The sequence below is a fragment of the Cervus canadensis genome, chromosome 24 (assembly GCF_019320065.1).
Source record: "Cervus canadensis isolate Bull #8, Minnesota chromosome 24, ASM1932006v1, whole genome shotgun sequence".
NCBI lineage: Eukaryota > Metazoa > Chordata > Mammalia > Artiodactyla > Cervidae > Cervus > Cervus canadensis.
The window spans coordinates 7,001,670-7,016,422 of record NC_057409.1 but is presented as its reverse complement, the minus strand read 5'-3'; the positions used below and the strand labels follow the sequence as shown (position 1 = coordinate 7,016,422).

Here is a 14,753-nt window from a genome sequence, read left to right as displayed (position 1 = left end):
CAGAGGTCCAAACTAAAAATCTGGAGCTATCTAAACGGTGACTGATAAACTAAAATTCTAGCATTAAAAAAGATAGTTACTTTATAAACAGTGACTTTCTGAGTCACTGGTGTCTCAAGATACCTTTGTGGGGGTTTTTGTTTTGTTTAGTTTTGCTTTGTTCGTTCTGGGCTTGAAGAACAAATATTCATTTCCTGCAGAAATGGAGGCTGGGAAGATCAAGATGCCTGCAGATGAGAATTCGCTTCCTGACCCCTAGAGGGTTGTCTCCTGCTGTGTCCTTGCACAATGGAAAGAGTGAGGGAGCTCAAAATTGTGGAACACTTCACGAATTTTCATCTCATCTTTGGGCAGGGGCCAAGCTAATCTTCTCGGTATTGTTCCAACTGTAGTTCTATGTGTGCTGCTGAAGTGAGCGCTTGGATCCTAATCACTCAGTGGTTCTCTGATCAAGTGGAAAACCACTACATTAATTCTGTTTGGACTAGTTGCCACTGTGACTTCTTTTGGTCTTGCTGCTTCTTGCTGGAGAGATTGTTCTCTATTCGTATCTCCATAACTCAGAATCTTTCACCAGTGATCTTGCCCTGACTGTAAAATGCTAGTGTCTTTAAAAAAAAAAAAGAGTGCAAGGCTATTGGTTGGTCCAGAATGAGTTTGTCTCCAAACATGTTTTGTTAAATACATTGATTTCCTGAGCTGACCACTGACCACAGGAATATTCCTCTGTCTCTGTCATTAGTAGTTTTATCCTGCTTTTTCTATCTCCCAATCTGGGGTTGTCCTCAAAACTTCACTAGATGAACCTTAAGTCAAAACACCCAAGTTCTAGGGACTGCATCTATCTCAAAAAAAGAACATGCCATTCTAATTTATTTAAACCTCATTTTACAGTTAATCTTGGCTCAGAATTAACAAAAACTGAAATAGAAAAGTCAGCCAAACAAGTAATTCACACGAAATCATAAACGAACAACCATCCACCCATGTACCTACACCCACTCAATCAGCCCACAAATATTATTAAGCAAAGTGCCCAGGCGCAGTATTAATTGCTTGGAATAGCTCTGTGAGCCACACAGACAATCCCTGCCCTTAAGAAGCTGCTATTATAGTGAGGATGGAAAGGGGTGGACAGGGAGGGGCCGTTGCTTGGCTGGTGCTGGTATCTCTGAGGGGGATACAGTGAAGCTGCCTCTGCCGGTGTAAAAAACACTGCAGAGTGGATTCAGCTGCAGCTACAGGAAGGAACTGCCATTGATGGGGTGAAGATCTGTAGCTACAGAGATGCCCAGAGGAGCAGGAAGCAAAGTGGAAGGAGCAAGTCCTTTCTTCTTCCTCCATCCCTGCAACCTCCAGCAGGCACTGTCTATGCAGAGTCCCTGGTGGTTCAGACGGTTAAGAAATTGCCTGCCATGTGGGAGACCTGGGTTCGATCCTTGGGTTGGGAAGATCCCCTGGAGTAGGAAATGGCAACCCACTCCAGTGTTCTTGCCTGGAAAATCCTATGGATAGAAGAGCCTGGTGGGCTACAGTCCATAGGGTTGCAAAGAGTCAGACACGACTGACTCGACTCAGCACACATGCCCAAAGTCACCTGGCACTGCACAATATTCCAAGAACATTCCAGAGAAAGCTTCATCTCTGAAACAGACACCAGGTATAAACACAGACACACAGGCTTTCTCAAGCCTATGCGAATATTGACGCCAAGGTTGGGAATAAGGAAATTGGTAAAAGCTGTCTAGTCATCTCAGACACCATTTTAAGCACTGGCATATTCCACTACATACAATATAAGGTCTTTTCAGACAAAAAGTAAAAGCCTAGGTAGAGTGACCCACAAAACCAAATAGCCTTGAAATATTAATACAAATGAAAACCACAAGGAGACATCACAAGACTCCCATCAGAATGGCTGAATTAGGGACATCCCTGGTGGTCCAGTGGTTAAGACTCTGCCTTTCAATGTAGCAGACATGGGTTCAGTCCCTGGTTAGGGAACTAGATCCCACATACTGCATGGTGCAGCCAACAAATAAACAAAATTAAAAAGAAATTTTTTTTTACAGAATGGATAAGTTTAAAAGATTGGCAAATGTTCACAAGGACCTGGAGCAACTGAAATGCTCATATCTTGCTATCAGGAATATAAAATGGCGCAACCACTTTAGAAAACTGTTTAGCAGATTTTCCTAAACTTAAATATACGGCTGTCTTCTCATTCAGCAATGCCAATCCTAAGTATATGCCCAAGAGAAATGGCTGCAGGAGAAGACATGTAGAAGATGTTCTTGAAAGCTCGCCTTGTAATAGCCAATGACTATTGCACTAGATGACATTCACAGTCACTAGATGATGGATAAACAAACTGCAGCAGAGGCATACAATGAGTTGCTACACAACAGCAACAACGAAACAGACATCCGTACACTTGTAACCAAGTGGGACCCTATGGGACCTTCCCAGGACAGACCTTCCCACGCCCTCCACCTGTCTCTTGTTTATAGAAAAACTTTAGCCTCTTAGGCCTTCCCCAAGTTCCAAAGAAGAAATTTAATCAGAGAAGCAAGAAAATGCAGAAGTGAAGGAAACAGTCAAGCAAGACAAAATAATAATAGCTTAGCCAATAAACGGAGTCAAAGACCTTTTGTTCCTCCTCAAGGGCTATAGATAATATTCTGAGCCATATCTTTTGAGCTGTTTTGCAGATCCCGAAACCCCCACCAGATGGAAGAAGTACATAGACCCCAAATCAGTTGGAACCGGAAGGTTGATGATGTTGATTCCCAGTTACCTCACTACCAACCAATCAGAAGAATGTTCACTAGTTAATCACACACCTTACAATCTTCCTCCCTTATCCTATCTTTAAAAACCTTCCCCTGGAAGCCATTGAGGAGTCGGAGCCTTTGAGCACTAGCTGCCTGGACTCCTTGCTTGGTGCCCGCGGATAACACTGCACTTTTCTTCACCGCAGCCTCGTGTCAGTAGATCAGCTTTACTGATACATGTGTGAGCAGCCTCAAGTTTGGTTCTGTCATGCACTCAACAACTTCCATGAATCGCAAAAACAGAAATATTGAGCAAAAGGAGTCACACACAAGAGCACATACCATATGTGCAAGAACAGGCAAAACTGATGATAATAGAAGTCAGACTGCAGTTACCTCCAGCAAGGGGATAGTATGGACAGGGAAGGCATAGGGAAGCTAGCTGGATTACTGAAAGCATTCTCCACCTTGACTTGGGTGACGTTCATGTGGATAGGTACATATGTGAGAATCCATCAAGCATTTAGGATTAGCATGGCTATGAATTTTGTAACCTGTGTGTTATCCCTCAATAGAAAAAAGAAAAAGAGAAGAAAGGAGGGAGGTAAGCATCTTTTCTTAGGAAGCATGATAAGAATCAAATAGTCTAAGGACTTACCAGGTGGTCCAGTGGTTAAGAATCCAACGCAGCAGATCCCTAGATGTGGAACTGAGATCCCATGTGGCACGGGGCAACTAAGTCCTCACGCTGCAACTATGGAGCCCATGCTCTGGAGCCCACACACCACAACTAAGACCCACTACAGCCAAAAATAAACAAATAAAATTTTTAAAAATAGAAATCAGAAAGTCTATAGTCACCTGCTGACTGCTCAAAGTATGTGCTCAGATCTATCAAATATGATACAGCTTCATCAATCAATAGAAACACCTTAGAACAAACCAACAAGAAACAAAATTCAAGCTGCTCTCTGAAGGTTACTCTAGTCAGCTCCACAAGCTGGACAAGTGCCTTTGATGAACACTAAGGAAAAAAAACAAAAAGCTTTAAAATACTAAATAATTTTGTCCTATTAGTTTCATGTCCGTGTTTCTTCTTGTATAACAAATAGTGGTATCTTAACTCTTCCTTTGGACAAATCAAAGCAAGTCTTCATCAAAAAGACAGTTAGCCAAATATATACATCAATCATAAAAGGAAACAAGTAGTTATGATATAAAGCTTACCCAACTAGAATTTGACCATTATTCTTTAGAATAATAAAGGAGAGTGTAGAAGTTTGGCTGGCACTCATTGTTTGAGCATACAGTTCAAAAACTAGGCTTCTGTGTCTCCACAATAAAATACAAATATTTGAAACCACCTAACCAAGAGCATGACAAATCCAGTTCATTAACTGCAAGATATTTTCAGAGCTGGGCAGCTCTGAAAGCCCCACTCCCAACCTCTGCCAAAAAACATCTCAAGAGATGTAAGAAAACATTTAATTTGTAAAGAAACAATTTCCAACACCAAGGGCTACCTGGGTAAGCTGTGATAGAGCCATATCTTGTAATATTGTACAGTACTTAAAAATCATGATGTAGAAGTCTTCTTATTGACATGGCCAATAAACACATAAAAACATGCTCAGCTTTAATGAAAATTAAAGAAAGGTACATTTAAACCCAAAGAAATGTATTTGACAATGTCAGTAGAAAGAAAATCTAGGAAAAACCTAAGTATCCATCCATAGGGGAATGATTGAATAAGTTATAGTGTAACCATACCATGGAATACTACATAGGACAAAATGAATGAAGTAAATCAAGGTGCACTGACAAGGAAATACATCCACTGTACATAATGAATTATTTTTTAATTTATTTTATTGAAGTATAGTTGATTTACAATGTTGTTAATTTCTGCTGTACAGAAGAGTGATTCAGTTATACATATGTGTATATACAGATTATTTTTCATATTCTTTTCCATTATGGTATCACAGGATATTGAATATAGTTCCCTGTGCTATACAGTAGGACCTTACTGTTTATCCATTCTATATATAATGGTTTGCATCTGCTAATCCCAAACTGGGCTTCCCTGGTGGCTCAGACAGTGAAGAATCTGCCTGCAATGCAGGAGACCCAGGTTCCATCCCTGGGTTGGGAAGGTCCCCTGGAGGAGGGCATGGCAACCCAGAATAGTATTCTTGCCTGGATAATCCCATGAACAGAGGAGCCTGGTGGACTACAGTCCATAAGGTCTCAAGGAGTCAGACATGACTGAGTGATTAAGATATATAATCCCCAAATTCCCAATCCATCCCTCCTCTACTCCCTAAGAATGAATTATTTTTAAAGCCACAGATGAATATGTATAGAGAAACTTTTCCATTTAAATTTCAACGTCTATAGATTCACAGAAATAAGAACTCCAGAAAAAAGAATGTCAACCCTTCCTCCACCGACAGATGGCACCGGCTATAGCGAAAGGTCATTTCAGACCTGCCTCTGCACAATACAGTCCCTTATTCAACTGTGTTGATATCTTGTGCCCAAGTAATTTTTCACACATTATCGGCCCCATCATACCCAATAAGCATTAAGCCTGTGATAATCTTGACAGCACTAGTAAGAAGCAAAATTATAAAAGTAACAATGTAGAGATAACATTTAGTTTGCAAGAGGTGAGAAAATGAGGAACAGAAAGTTACAGGAGCATCTGAAAGGAATTGCCAAGGTGGGAAGGATATTAAAGAACAAAAAAATAAAGCATGCAATAGAGGAAAAGAGCTGTGTCTATTCCATCCAAACTAATCAGAAAAGCAATGAAGAGGGACTTCCCTGGTGGTCCAGTGGCTAAGACCCTGCACTTAGGTGCAGGGGGCTGGAGTTTGAGAGTTCACCTGCTGCAACTAAAGATCCTGTGTGCCTAAACTAAGACTCAGGGCAGCCAAATAAGTGAGCAAATATTTAAATATCTTTTCAAAAAAAGAAAAGTGAGACTGATAAAATGGAACCAAGTTTTAATCTGTGGCTAAATAATCAGAATCGAATTAGCTATGGATCAGCTAATTTGTCTGGAAGTAAGAAGTAGAAAGTTAAAGTCCAAATTACATCAACCTTTCAGAATCCTTAAGAAGGAAGGGGATGACCCCAGGTCCAGGAGCACCCCCACCCCAGGTATCCCCAGGTGACCGAGAGTGCTGCCTGGTGACCAAGCCACCCCACCATGCAGCTCACACTGCTCACATTTCCCCCTCAAACCCTTAGAAAGAAGAAATCTCAAGAGGAAGCAGTCTCCCTAAACTGATTCCCCAGCCCTGAGGACTGGAGAGAGAACAGTAAATCATGTTTCCACTTGCATTCTAACCCTAGCAGGGCTTTTATATGACCAACATCACCCTACATGAGACAGGAGGGAGGGGGCAGGGCATAACCTTTAAGAGAATGACAGCCATTGAGGACTGGATGAAAACTGGTTAGAACTACTAGATCCAAGATGGCAGAAGATGTGACTTCCAGTAGACCTTGAGCCTCATTATATGCTCATCGTAATACATTAGCATAATCTGTGACACACCCACAGATGCCAAGACAGGTTGACCATAAAAGGTCGAAACTGGGTGGTGGCCCAAATTCTGGAAATTCCCATCCCTTCTCCAAAAATAGTTGGAATAGTCCTCCCACTTGTTAGCCTGTGAAATAATCCAGCTCATAAAAACTAATCACGCCATATTTTGGGGTGCTATCACTTTCCAAGATGACTCTGTACCCTGGGGCCACTTTCCATTCCGAGATGGCCTGCATTTTGTCTATGGAGTGTTTCTCTGTAAATAAATTTGCTTTCACCTTACTGTGACTCGATCTTGAACTCTTACTTTCGAGAAGCCAAGAACTCTCACTTGGCAGCCTATCCCATGGACTTGCCCAAGACCTGGGATAGGGCCATCATCTTGTGCCCTATTTTTCCTGCAACAGGTACCTACCCTGGAGGAAGGTAAAGATTCGTTCTAAGACACCAGAGGGTAAGGAGAAGCAAAGGAGACACATAAACCAAACCAAGTAAGTCCAGATCAAACAGGCGGTTGTCCAAATATACATACAAATCCAAAAAAAAAAAGCAAAACCGTTTTCCTCCAGACCACCCCACCCCCACTGCAGGCTTCTTCCATCTGTCACAGCCTAAAGGTACCCACCTCCCACACTCCGGTTCACCGCAGCCTCCGTCTGGGGTGGGGGGAGAGGTACAGAGAGAATTCGTGGTTAATTTGGTGGCCTCAAGGTTATTTTCCATTGATTCTGGAGTCTGTGTTTCCTTCCGGCTTCCATAGTTTCTCCAAGTTTGATTTCAAGGAAGGAAGCTAGTAATCCAAGCTAGTTCATCTAAAACTTGAAGGCTCACTATGCCTTTAAAATTTTTTTTAATTATTGTTGTAATATAATTTGTATGCAGAAACTACACAGGTTTTAAGTGTGTATTTTGTTGAGTTTTGAAAAATATATAAAACAAGAATACCCATATTTAAAACAAGATGAAAGACATTTTTATCAACCCAGTAAGTTTCTTCATGAAGATTCATGAGCCCTTGACAGTCAAGCTCTTTCAGAGGTGACTGCTCTTCTGCTTTTTACAATCATGTATTAGTTTCTACCTGTTTTTGAGCTTCATGTCAATGGAATTATACAGAATCACCTTTCTGAATCTTGCTTCTTTCATGCAACCCTAAATATATTTTGAAATTAAGAAAAAAGTTTATGGACTTCCCTGATGGTCCAATGGTTAAGACTCCACACTCCCAATGCAGGGGACCCAAGTTCAATCCCTGGTCAGAAAACTAGATCCCACAGGCTGCAACTAAGAGCCTGCATGCTGCAACTAAAAATCTTGCATATCCCAACTAAGACCCAGTGCAGCCAAATAAAATTTTTTTTTAATTCTTTCAAAATAATAAATGAAAAAATAAATTTAAAAATTTTTTGAAGTTTACTTTTGAAGAAAGGTTGTAAGATGGCTAAACTCACCCACCTGAAGCCATGTGTCTAGGTAAGTACCATCTCCTTTTGGGGTACCCCCACTTCACATAGCATGTGCTCCCCACAACTTAACCTGAGAAAAATATCTGGATCAACAGTGATTCCTCTTAACACAAACTAGAGGAGGAAACATAATTAACTGCAAATACTATGGCAAATCCATGGGGTCATAAAGAGTCGGACACGTCTGAGTGGCTGAACTGAACCAAGCTGAACTATAGCAAATATGAAGCCTGTATGTAAAAATTGAATATCACTCCAAATTCAGGTTTGAAATTATAACCCTTAGTCACCAAAAGGCTTCTGGTCCTGGGTTCTCGGTTTTGTCCCCTGTTTCCAACTCTCTTCCCCATCTCCTCCCTGGAATCACTGCTGACAAGTGCTCAGTCATGTCTGACTCTTTTGCAATCCCGTGGACTGTAGCCCGCCAGGCTCCTCTCTCTGCCCATGGAATATTCCAGACAAGGATACTGGAGCGTGTTGCCGTTTCCTACTACAGGGGATCTTCCCAGCTCAGGGATCAAACCCATGTCTCTTGTATCTCCTGTATTGGCAGGTGGATTTTTTACCACTAGCACCACCGAGGAAGACCCCTCCCCTCAATAGGGCTTCCTTAATTTTCCAGAAGTCTGGCCTCACCCTGAGAGCCCATTCATTTAGCTACCACATACGAGAGGGGCCTTCCATGTTATTTCCCACTTACTAGAATTTTCTTTTCACTATTTTTCCCCTCAAAAGGAACTTTTTCCCTCCTGCTGGGAAAAACAGAGAAAAAAAAAATCCTTTCAGTCAAGAGATCAATGATCATGAGCTCTAGAAACGGTGTCCAGTAAAGAGAATAATGGGTGAACAGGAATCTCTAAGAACTGCCACAGTAATAAACAGGGGTTTGCTTCTGCTGTTTGTGTGCACAAATGTGGCCCCATCAACAGAGAGAAAGACTGACCCAGCACTGACACCGGTGCGGAAGCAGAATGCCAGCTGCCTCCTTTCTGGGGTTGCTGGCCCCCTCTTGCCTCTCTCCAAGGGCTTGCAAGAGACTGAATCTCCCATGTTGTCTGCCCACACCCATCCACTCCGGACTGCACATCTTGTTGCCCCTTTTGGACCAAAGCCCCCGTGTGCAGCCCCCATTGTGTCCTCAGACACTGCCCAGACCACTGCCGTCCGAGGCAGCGGTCCGCCGGTCCTCGTCACACCGGCCTGGACACCGGCAGGCCTCCGACTCGCCGCTCGTCTGTCCGGAGCTTTGAGCCCCCCAGGCCGTTGCCAACGCCTTAGCAGCTGTCAAAGATAAACAAAGCTGGATCTGAGTTAAAACGATGAAGCCAAATTTAATTCAGTAACTACCAACATTAAGGATATTGCTGAGCTCTGCGATACTCGTGCAGAGGTGACTAGGGCATTTTTATTTATTTATTTATTTTTTGGCTGGGCCGGGTCTTAGTTGTGGCTTGTGGGATCTAGTTCCTGGACCAGGGATCAAACCCAGGCCCCCTGCATTGGGAGCACAGAGTCTTAACCACTGGACCACATAGGAAGTCCCACACAGGGTACCCACACAGGGTATTTTAAACAGAATGAGGGAGTACGGAGGGAAGAGACTGGGAGATGGAAGTCCCATCCTTTCTGATGATACCTTTCAAGAGGATGACTCTCTTGGGAAAGATGCCCCTGAGTTGTAAGAATTACATATACATCTCAAAGGGATAGAGGGAAAATGAATGCTCTAGGAATAAATTTGTTAGTAAATGCTCTAAGAAAGGGAGGTGAGAGACTTCTATCAGGTATTGGTTAAAACAAACAGTAAATTATTTTGATTGGCCCTGAGCTTTGCCAGACAGGAACTCAAAAGTGGGCCCCGAGGCCTCACGGACACAGACTTAAACTACTAGAAGCCAAGCTGGGGTGGGTCAAGTCTCTTAGTGCATGGGTTTGGATGGAGTCATCAAGAGACAAGAGTTCTTGCATCTCTTCTTCCCTTTCACCAGATTCCCACCCCTGGGCTACTGACCTTGTTATTGCTACTTGCCTGCCGCCACCCACCTCAATTCTTGTCCACAGGCTGCCGACAGCACCACCCCCAGTGGCCACTTAGGCATCTGAGTCTGCTGCCCGCTTACCAGGTGCTGGCAGGGGAAGGAGTTAACTTCCTCTTTGCTTGAGTATCTGGTACTACAACTCTCTCAGCGGTTGCACCCAGAGCATCTTCCCGCCCCAGTGGAACCGTGCGCCACCAGCAGGAGTTCCAACTACCACCTCCCCCTGGGCAGAGGACCACTGCCCACACTCGTCCAAGGCCCTGTCACTGAGCCACGGCCAGATTCCCTCTTCCCTGTGGTCGCCTCTCCCTGGCTCACAGTTCCACCTACAGTTTAGCTGCTGTGGATCCCACAGCACCCACCCCCACAGCGAATACGACCCCCACCACAGTGAATACGACCAGGTAAGCTCAACGCCGCAGTGAGACCAAGTTCACACTGTTGTCCCTGGTGCTCCTGTGTGTGCTCAGCCGCTCAGTCGTGTCCGACTCTGTGCGACCCCATGGACTGTAGCCCACCAGGCTCCTCTGCCGTGGGATTTCCCAGGCAAGAATACTGGAGTGGGTTGCCATTCCCTCCTCCAAGGGATCTTCCCCACCCAGGGGCGGGTTCTTTACCACTAGCACCACATCTGGGGGCTTCCCTGGGGCCTCAGACAGTAGGGAAACAGCCTGCAATGCAGGAGACCCAGGTTCGATCCCTGGGTCGGAAAGATCCCCTGGAGAAGGGAATGGCAACCCACTCTAGTATTCTTGCCTGGAGAATGGACAGAGGAGCCTGAAAGGCTACAGTCCATGGGGTCACAAGGAGTCAGACATGACTGAGCAGCTAACAAAAAGCACCGCCTGGGAAGCCCTGGTGCTGTTGTAGATTTTGCCCCTGAATCCTTCCCCTCATCCAGAAGACCCTAGGGCGAGGCAGAATTTACTCTGCTCTTGGACCTTCTTCAGTGCACTGTGGAGCCCCAAAGCAGGACCACCTCTCCTAGAGGTAGGGTCTGTACTGAGGTAGGACCTTCCTGTCGTCCAGATCTTCTCCAGGTCATGTCAGCACAAGCCTGACTGCCTCCTAACTATGAATTAGAAGGTTTTCTGCCTCCTGACCCCCAAACAAGAGGTGTATGCCTCCAGGCTTGGGGCAGGAAGGAGAGGCTGCTCATTTTCTGTCTTGATCAGTGCACTGTAACCCTCGGGGCATCTGAAGGCTTTGAAAAGTTGATGAAAGGTATGGTGTGTGCATGCACGCAGCATTTAAAAGAAAGACCTGCAATCACTTTTCAAAAATCTAGATGCACAGTAGAATTATCTTGGAATTTTTTGAAAAATACAGATGCCCAGGTATTTATTGTTTTTTTCTCCAAAGCTCCAGATGTGATTCTACTAAGCAGCCGTATTTAAAAACTGGCCTATATGATGATCTTTTATCGAGTTTGTTTCACTGTTTCCTTTTCATATTCACAGCTCCCATTTCATTTAGTTTATGTTTTCCAATAACTTGTTTGACTAAGTATAAATAGAATGCTAGATTTCTAATTTATGTTCACTCAAAACTTTTGATATAGTTCCATTTTTTTCTGGCATCCAATATTACCGCTAAAGATTAGAAAGCTTATTATTTTGGTGATTTCTAAAAAAGAAAAAAAAAGTTGAATGAGGCTTGAAACTTCTAATCCAATTCTAAAAATATAAAGAAATACTATGCTGTAAAAAAAAAAAAATCAGGAAATTAACATGTGATACAGTATTATTAACTAAAGTACAAATTTTGTTCAAATTTCACAAAATTTTACGCTAGTATCCATTATTTGTTTTCATATTTTATTCAAGATTCCACATTGTACTTATCTGCATTGAGCAGCTTTAGCAGCGTGCCACAAATTCTGATAAATTCTCTTTTCATTTTTATTCTATTGCAAAATTTTCTAATTTTTCTTGTTATGGCTTCTTAGATAAACCCATCATTTAAAAGTGGACATTTAATTTCCAAATACATGGGTTTTTTAAAGTATCCTTGATGTTAATTTCTCATTTAAATACTTTCTTTTCTGCAGTCATCCTCTGTTTTTTCAGTCTTTTGACTTTATTGAGGCTTTCAATGGCTAGGTCAAAGATCACTTGGTAAATGTCACATTGCACTTGAAAATAAGAGGGTTATTTTCAAATATCTTTTGAAATTGATTTCTAACATAATTCCACAGTGATAAGAGAACAAATTCTGTATGATTTCAATACCTTTAAACCACGAAATTTTTGCACCTTGTTTTATGTCCCTGGATATGTTCCAGTGTCCCCCAGTTTATAGTCTATGGGAACTCGAATAGAATTTGTATCCTGTTATTGTGTGAAAATTGTATAAATCTTAATTATTTTGAATTGGTTCATAGTGCTTTTCAGGTCCACTGTATCGTTCCACTTTTCTGTCTATTCATTATTATTAATTTTTGAGAGCTTAAAATTGAAACTCCAACTAAAAATCTTAATATATCTACTTAAAAAATAACAAATATACAGTGGAACTATATGTAACTTTGTTCTGTATTTTCCAAGTTTCCTGTAAATGTGTTGTCATACTTCCAAAATTTAAAAAAAATTTTAAAGTGTTTTAAAGACTTCAAATCAATCTCACACATAATCACACTAAAACACACACAGACACACACACACATGCAACCTCTGAAGGCAAAGATGCACAATGAGTATTTTTCCTAAAATTATAGTACACATCGATAAAATATAATTAAAAATTATCCTATAAATTTATCATATAAAATTTATCATATAAAATTATCCTGTGACCCAGTGTATATCTAGATAGCTACCAAAAAGCAATAAAAAGCTATGTTCACACACACAAAAAAATAAAATAAAATTATAGTACACATCGCATAGCAAAACTTCCCCAAAATCTTGACTCTGTAAAGGAAGAAATAATTTTCCTTTTACACTTATGAGTTCTTGGCTGAGAACCCTGTAATAAAAGAAAAAGAAAGGGTAAAAGAAAAACAAACAAAAGCTTATTAACATGTATGGGTCATGTATACATGGGAGATACCTGGGAAAAATGAGCACCCCAAAGAGGTGGTTTTAGAATTCAGAATTAAATGCTATGTTAATGGGAAAGAGGAAAGGGAATATAGGCCTCTTAAGGTACATGATGTTTAGGAAAGATGAATGGGCCCTTAGAAGACTATGTGGGAGATAAGATAGTCTGTGACAACGTTGTCTGGGTGTCTATTGACATCCATTCTCCTCTTCTGTGATAAGAATGACTCTTCCCTGGTTGATGAATCTCCCAGGGAGGGGATTTATGGCATTTGAGCTCCTTTTGGAGAATTTATCGTTAGGCAGATAGAGAAGTTCAGAGAAAGCCTCTCCACGCCCTTGCTGTTTTTCAAGTATCTACAGTTCAAAATAACGGATGTACCGAAGCAGAATACGAAGCAGATGTTGTTGGTGCTGTCCAGTCCTCCAGTTGTATCCTGCTCTTCGTGACCCCATGGACTGCAGCACGCCAGTCCTCCCTGTCCCTCACCATCTTCTGGAGTTCGCCCGAGTTCATATCTGTTGCATCGGTGATGCCACCCAGCCATCTCATCCTCTGATGCCCTCTTCTTCTGTCCTCAATCTTTCCCAGCAGCAGGGACCTTTTCGATGAGCTGTTTGTTCACATCAGGTGACCAGAATACTAAAGTTTCAGCTTCAGCATCAGTCCTTCCAGTGAATATTCAGGTTTGGTTTCCTTTAGGATTGACCGTTTGATCTCCTTACTGTCCAAGGGACTCTCAAGAGTCTTCTCTAGGACCACAGTTCTTTGGTGCTCCACCTTCTTTATGGTCCAGCTCTCACAACCTTAAGTGACCACTGGGAAGACCATAGACGGAGCTTTGTCGGCAGAGTAATGTCTCTGCTTTTCAACACACTGTCTAGGTTTGTCATCACTTTCCTGCCAAGAGGCAATCATCTTCTGATTGCATGGCTGCAGTCACCATGTGCAGTGATCTTAGAGCCCAAGGAGAGGAAATCTGTTACTACTTCCACCTTTTCCCCTTCTATTTACCAGGCAGTAATGGGGCCGGATGCCATGATCTTCGTTTTTTTAATATTTAATCTTAAGCCGGCTCTTTCACTTTCCTCCTGCACCCTCATCAAGAGGCTCCTTAGTTCCTCTTCGCTTTCTGCCATTAGAGTGGAACTTCGGTGGCATAGCACTTCCTAAATGCCTACAGTCATGTTTTGGGGTGACATATTCTATAGCTTTTCAGCTCTTTCCTCAAATTCCTCTCCCTTCAGTAGCTGCCACAGTTGTTCCTCGCACTGTCTCTGGCTGTCTCTCTGTCTCTGACCATCTCTCCTTCTCTCTCACATCTTCCCCTTCTTAGTTGCTGATCCCCTGCTAGCCTGACCCCTCCACCCACCCCGGTCCAGCTATCTCCTTCTTACGAAGAACAGTGACTCTGCCTAATACCCTCCTTTGATGATTATTTACAGCTAATCACTAAAATTCTTTTAATCTCAAAGACTGGATGAAGAACACAGACATTGCCAAGTCTTCAGAAGGATTAAACAAGAAAAGTACGTCTAGTGCCCAGACACAACAAATATGTGTTTTTCCTTTTGCCTTCCTTTCTCTTGGATAGTAGGGCATACTCAGAAGTGGAAAACAAGGACAGAAAAGCAAGCTGCCCTAAGGAGAACCATCAGTGACTGAAAACCAGACTTTGTACTGAGATTTTGAGGGTCTATAATTGAGTCCCCTCCCCACTACACACACATCTTTCTAAAGCCCCCACCATCCCCTTCACCCATTCACCCTACTGCCCTCAAGCATTCCTCCTTGTGGCCACTTCACTACCTGACTCTTTCCCCACGTGTTCTTAGCTACCTACCAATAAGTATTCACGGAAATTTCCCTAAAT

At 42.5% G+C, this 14,753-nt stretch overlaps 1 non-coding gene across 1 annotated transcript; it reads right to left on the bottom strand.

Moving 5' to 3' along the window:
* Positions 1-309: 309 nt before the first annotated feature.
* LOC122426998 lies at positions 310-419 on the bottom strand. The gene has a single exon (XR_006265338.1). It is a non-coding gene; the product is annotated as a U6 spliceosomal RNA (small nuclear RNA).
* Positions 420-14,753: the final 14,334 nt, after the last annotated feature.